This window comes from Chenopodium quinoa, unplaced genomic scaffold, assembly GCF_001683475.1.
Source record: "Chenopodium quinoa cultivar QQ74 unplaced genomic scaffold, ASM168347v1, whole genome shotgun sequence".
In the NCBI taxonomy this organism is placed as follows: domain Eukaryota; kingdom Viridiplantae; phylum Streptophyta; class Magnoliopsida; order Caryophyllales; family Amaranthaceae; genus Chenopodium; species Chenopodium quinoa.
Genome location: NW_018742204.1, coordinates 8,347,903 through 8,355,212, shown reverse-complemented (window position 1 = coordinate 8,355,212; position 7,310 = coordinate 8,347,903).

Below are 7,310 nucleotides of genomic sequence, written 5' to 3'. Positions count from 1 at the left end.
TTCCAGGAAAAAGGACAAAACAATGATACAATACGTTCACTACTTATCAATTTGGTGTAACCCTTCCCTAGCCTCACTGTCGTCCCTTCGTCTTGGACGACGCCGAGTGTAATGGTGAATGGGTTCCGGCGCGGGGGGGGGGGGGAGTGAGCTGGCTGGACGATGCGTCCTCCTGGGTTCTGAAGGGTGCAGAACTGTGGAAGATGTACTCCTCTTCCTCTGTGTGCGACGTAGGATCACCTCCACTGCTACTCTAGTCGGGGTCGAACCGCGAATGGATGGAGTGACCATCATCACCGTCCCGATGTTGGATGAGATGACCGTGACCATGTCTGCGTAAGGAAGTCGCGGACATATCTCGCATCCGCTGGACCTGGGCTCTGGTGGGTCCGTCTGTAAGGGCGAGGGACAGTGCATCATACATCGCCACCATATCCGCCGCCTGTAGTAATCATCGATCAGTCAAGTACATGATATTTAAAAAAGTTAAAAAATGAGGATGATAAGTATAGTAAAAGAAACTCACATATCCGCTAATGACGTCATGTGCCGGGTGGTAATGGGTGGACGGTGGTGTGTAGCTGGGGTTGATGAAACGGCGTGTGATAAGCCTGTACCACACCATGTATGGATCGTCATGATCCATAACGCCCTGCATGGGATAACCCTGAACGACATGACCCAACCGCTGCTCCCATAGCTGAAGATATTTCCAATGCTCCAGTGCCCAGTTTGTCTCCGTCTTTCCCCGACGGTCAATGTCGTGAAAGCGCACGACAGTGTCACAATTCTGGGGAATAGGCTGCTGCAGTCCGAACTGTCGCATGACGCGGTCAGGTAGGTGACTCTCCACAACCTCGAAACAGATCAGGGGGACCCGGGCACGCCACTCTCCCTGATGCTCCAGTAGATGTGCAGGCATGGCATCTACCAACTCCGGTACATACGGATCCCATGTGATCTGCAATAACACATCCTAAATAAGTTAGTCCACAATCAGTATACACAGTACCTAAATGATTACAAATGTCTTCAGAGTTTGTACCTGATCCTCAGTGAGTCGATCAAGGGCGTCTCGGTAGTATGGGAGACCCGTCGCCGCATGTGCCTGTGTGAGTCTGTGGACCATCCACCTGGGGCAACAAATTTGGTAAGTATGTTTACAAAATGAAATCGTATATGGGAAAAAAAAATGACAATTGTTACAAACTTGCAACCGTAAGCCTCATCAGCTGCAGGGAGAGGCGGAGCGATGTACGGCTCATACTGGTCATCCTGGTCCTGCTGCCCCGGACGATGTACAACAGGCCTACCTGGTCTTCCTACGTGGATGTGCTCCCAAGCCCATAGCTTCAATAGCAAAACACAAAACTATGTTAAATATGACATTAATCATTGCATAATTTGCTTGTGATAATATACGTAGTATACCTGAAGCACAAACAGAGGTCCTCCAATCTCGAGCGCACCACTCCGTGAGGCTCTGCAAAGTTGGCGATACAACACCGCCAAAGAGGCACTACCCCAGCTGTATCCACGGATATGCTCCCAGTCGTGGTCTAACAACTGTAGGTAAATAAGCTGCAAGTGGCTCCCGCTCTTGTTGCCGAACAACACGCCGGATATGAGGAAGAACAAGTACGCTCGAGTGTATCTCTGTACTGTGGCGTCATCGGCGTCCGCAGGCAAGCCCTGGAAAGTATCTCGTAACCAGACCGTCCTCAAGGCGGAGCCCCTAACATCGTTGGGACCCGGATGCACCCCGAGAACCCGCACAACCAGTCCAACGGGATCGACTAGAAATGATCCCGTCACCGCAGTCCCCTGTACTGGAAGGCGCGTCAGTATTGCCACGTCCCGCAATGTCACAGTCGCCTCCCTAACTGGTAGGTGGAAGGAGTGCGTCTCCTGCCTCCATCTCTCCACTAACGCCGTGACAAGGTGTCGGTCGATCTCCCTGAATCCCAAGCGATGTACACCGCCAAAGCCAGCGTACGTCACGTACTCAAGGCAGCGATCATGGACAACCCAGGGGGTCCTGTAGTGCCTGCACTGTAGTGGCTTCGCTACGTCACCCTGAAAACACAGGAGCATTTATAAGTAACAAAAGATAGTACATCAAAGAATCCAAAAACGTTAAAGATGAATCATTACCGTCAGGTTCCATACGTCGACGCTCCGATGGGTGTCCTGTAGTGTCAGAACAGAAGGGTCAACAGGTCCGGGTGTCCTATCCTGTACGTCCATGATATCTATTCATTGAAAACGTTACACACCAAACACTAACACAATATACTAATTTCGATTGAAAGGCATAAACAGGAAATCTCGAACATCCAACGTACAAAATAAAATTCATCGAATTGAACACAATAACACATAATGTAGAAAATTATAACTGTTTCATCAAAATAACACCACTACATACTACTATATCAAATAACACATATACACTTAGGTCCTATGTTGGGCTAGATGGACAAGTAGTGCGGTTGTGACCTTGCTGGTGACAACGGCTGCATTTGGTTGGGGGCCGGTTGCTGTCATTCATCTCATTGCGTATGCGCTTCGACTTTGGACGACCTTTTCCACGTATCATTGTGTCGTCCGTAATGAGTTTAGGGCCTACGTACTGTGCCCACTGTTCCCAGGTTGTCTCGCAGGGGATCGGCCAAAACTGTGGTGCATAGGTGTTCATGTAGGCGGCCGACTGCAACAGAGGGTCCACCCAAGGCCGTTCTGATAGTGAGTATGTAGCACAGACTGCTAGCACATGAGAACATGGGAGGTGGAATATCTTCGGTTTGTTGCACGTACACGTTCTCAACTGCCAGTTCACCGTATGCTTGTGGCCTCCTTTATTACCAACTCTCTCTCCCCTCTCTGTTGTCACTTGGTAAATATGCAATCGCCGGTTATAGGCATCCACTCTATGATATCTGGCTTTAGCGGTGTTCTTCTTGAGGATGGCAGTGACCTTTGGGGGGTATGGAAGTCCCAGATCAGACCTAGCCTCAGAAGACTCCCTTCTCAAAGTGAAATACTTGTTAACTCTGTGGAAGGTTAACTCGACAAGGGACATAATCGGTAGAAACCGAGCTCCTTTCAGCACATTGTTGAATGTCTCTGAGAAGTTAGTAGTACATATACCATACCTGCGACCACTGTCGTGAAACAGAGACCACATAGGGAACGGGACTTGAGCAATGTACTCAATGGCCTTGGGACAGGCCTCACCAATGAAACACAGATCAGCTTGAAGTTTTCTTTCTTGCCTTTGGTACGCAGCGGCCTTGAACATGTCTCTCATGTCGTTACTTCGCACGTGAGTCTTCAAGTTAGAGGCTATGTGGCGGACACAAAACCTGTGATACGCTCGGGGCTGGGTGAATCCAACATTGGGATCATTCATTGCTGCAATGATCCAAGGATGCCGATTAGAAATAACACAAAGGCCATCCCGTTGCGTGACACGATCTCGAATACAACCTAGGAACCAAGACCAGCTGGAAGTGTTTTCCCCTTCAACCACCGCAAATGCAATAGGAAATACTTGGAAGCTTGCATCAACACTCGTAGCAACCAACAGTGTTCCTTTATACTTCCCGTACAAGTGCGTCCCATCGATACAGATAACAGGCATACAATGTTTAAAGCCATCGATACAAGGACCGAAGGCCCAAAACACTCGTTCAAACACTTCCATGTTGCTGTAGTATACACCATCCACTAAAGCTTTGTGTTTCCATACGACACATGTTCCCGGGTTCGATCGTAGGAGTGCTTGCATGAAGTGGGGAAGTCTGCCATATGAACTCTCCCAATCCCCAAATATCTCAGCTATAGCTTTCTCCTTGGCATACCACGCTCGTCGATACGGGACATCGAAATGAAATTGCTTCGAGATCAGTTCCTGTATGAATTCCACTTTCAACGAAGGATCTTTTCGCACAAAGGACTTCACATACTCGGCTATTACGGACGAATCCAAATGTGGGTGATCATTAGATAGTACTTCATTGACACATGTCTCCCGATGCGGGCCTTTGTACGTGACTATGGTAAAACCACGTGAGTGCTCACTCGATTTGGTACCCCGTAGCATCCAACCACATTTCTTCTTGCATCGCAGATGTAGGACACCATCATTCGAGGTCACTGTGGTGTAGAATTGATTCCTCTGAATAGAATACATCTTCACCATTTCTTGAAGCAGTTTCTTGCTCTCAAAATACATTCCCTTCTCAAATTCTCCCCCGGGAACAAAAGAGGTGTGGCTACCCGATTCGGCCCAATACTGATCAACTTCATAGTTCTCGGGTACCTCACTGAACCAAGGTATGAGAGTTCTAATCAACGGCTGACCATCTTCCACCTGTGTAGGTTCATCATCCCCCTCTCCGTTCTCGTCCTCATCATCCATTTCCGCATACACATCATACACTGACAATTCATTATTCACAACATCATCAAAATGATTTAGCTCTTCTCGAAACGATGAACCATCATCACCTTGCATAGGAGAGTAGCTATGCAATTGCATCGGCGAAGATGTCACGGTGTTCGATGACGACGGAGCAGGCTGGCCGAACACTGTCACGCGTCCCCCCGCATGTACTGGTGAAGCTATATGAGAACTAAAAGGCAAGTGAAATTGGTCGTCCTGCATCATTCGAGTGAAAGAACCCATCCCATATGCATTCGATGGAATGTGGTTTGCGGGCTCTTGGAAGGACGCGATGTTGTAATTAGAGACATATGTAGCTTGCTGTTCTGCCCGAGTACTTTGTTGGGTACATATAGGCACTGTTTCTACATATATCTCATTGGGACCCTTCATTCCTACCATGCTCCTCAAACCTTTCAAATGTCTGTTCGTAGAGACAGGTAACACTTGCACCCCATGACCAGTATCACACCTCATTTTAAGGTTCAGTTCAACAGTCATAGGGTTTGAACCAATACAACTGTGAACCTCATTCATCAGATCAGTCACAGTCATGTTCGGTTCAAGTGTTATAAGGTCCATATTCCCTCCACTGTATTCCACATTTGATCCATTACACAAAATTTCACCTCCCCATCGACATAACAACGCTACATTTTGTCCAGCCATATTCTACATAACAACCAAAACACATTTTACGTAAAGCCGTTAAATCATCCCTAAATCACCACAATCAAACAAAAAAATTTTACATACTATACAAATTAACTACTAAGAACCCCTAAATCACCATTATTACACAACAATGTAGGTAATTACAATTGTTCAAAACCTAATAATTATCAACCATTGTCAACAATTTTCAACAAAACCAACAACAACAATTCAACATTATCCAAACTATTATCAACACTAACAATATCAACACTACCATTATCAACACTAACAATTCAACAATTACCAACACTAATAATTCAACAATACCAACACTAACAATTCAACATTTTTAACACTAACAACTCAACCTCATCAACATTTTAACCCAATTCCAAAAAAATTAGAAATCACCAACATAAACCCTAGAATTTAAAACACAAAGAAAGTTGAATGAATACCTATTTCAGGGTGAGGGGAGTGTATAGTGGGCTACACGGAGGGCGACGGTGGAGGTGACGGCGGGCGACGGTGGAGGTGGCGGCGCCGGCGGCGGTCTATACGGAGGAGCACAAGTATGAGAGAGAGGGGGATTAAGTTAGAGTTTGGGAAAAAAGGGGTTTGAGAATGAAGGAGGAGGAAATGAAAGGATGAAATACGCTGTTGGAGGGAAAAAAACAGTTGAAGGGGGATTAATAACCTTAAACGTTGTCTGAGACAGCGCTTATAGTTCCAGAGTTAAACGCTGTCTGGGACAGCGTCTTTGGTATAACTGTTTTTGTTTTTTAAAAACATTTTTATAAATAAAAGGCAATTACAAAATTTTTTTAAAAAAAGGTCAACAACAAAGACGCTGTCCCAGACAGCGTTTTTAGGTTGATTTTTTTTTAAAAAAAACCCAGGCATAAAACGCTGACCGAGACAGCGTTTTAGCCTGGAAGCTTAGTTTGGTAAATACTTTTGCCACGCAACCATTTTGGTTAATATTTGCCAAAATTGGCTCACTTTGGAAAAAGTTCCAATACGAATTGATTTCTGTAGTCTGTTCCTTTTCTCCATCACTCTTCGGTAACACTCTCTTCTCTTTCTTTCTCCTCCCTAATTTATACTTCGTATTGATTTATTTTCTGAAATTGCTCATTTACTTTCACGAAACCCTTTTAATTGATTTTTTCACTGTCATTTGGAGACTGTTTTGGTTTTTCTGATAATGGGTTTAATTTGATTATTTAATTCTTGATTTTTGTTTGCTTATTTGGTTTTTGTTAGATTAAAAAAATGCAAAATATGTGTTTTCTTGCAATTCATTTGTTAAATGTTCCTGCTGAAGTACATACACTACCTGAGTGCCTGCTATGTGTTCCATTAAATGCATTCTCTATATTTGTATGATTTAGTTGTGCTGAGTAGCTCTATGATTCCCTTTAATCTCCGTATTAGGTGAATCAAGGTTGTTTACAGTAATTTTATTTTCGGTGCTGAAGGGAAATTTTATACCTTTTAGGTTCTGGGGTTGACAATGTTCCTCAGCCAACAATGTTCTAAACAATTCTGAATTGAATGTCTGGCTTTATTTTTCCCATGACTTAATTAGTTAGAGGTTGATATGAGTGTTTTTGATTTCCAAGTAATGAATTTTTACTATATTAGTATTTGTGTCATGTTATGAATCTTAATTATCTTTTACACTTCTCTCGTGGATTAAGGGATTCAAGGTTTTGATCTGTTTTTTGCTAGGTTTTGAAACTTGCTTGGAAGAAAGACGCGAACATTTTATCATGGTGCTCGAATATCCTGATTGTCATTCACAAATTCAGAACGGAGAAGTCACAATTTATTGGAAAAATGATACTCTTTTTTATAGAGAAGTGCATTGTAACCCTCAAAATCAAGTAGAGAGCCTTTATCAAAATATAAGACACATTATGAACAACCACATAGTTCCTAACCATCTCCCTCTTTTTACCATCGATGAGCGTGTTCATCCGGTTTTAATGGTCAAGTGTGCAAAATCTGATCCATTTTCAAAAGTAAAGACCGAATTGGTGTTTTCAGAAAGTTTTAGTATCTTATGATTCATTAAAGAATAAATCGGCTGAAGAGTTTATGTACATGACTGTGGAACTAAAGAAATTTGTGTTCAGCATTGTGAGCACGGTTGTTGCATTTGTTTTCTTGCCGTTTCGGCCTATCCTTGATGTTAGATACA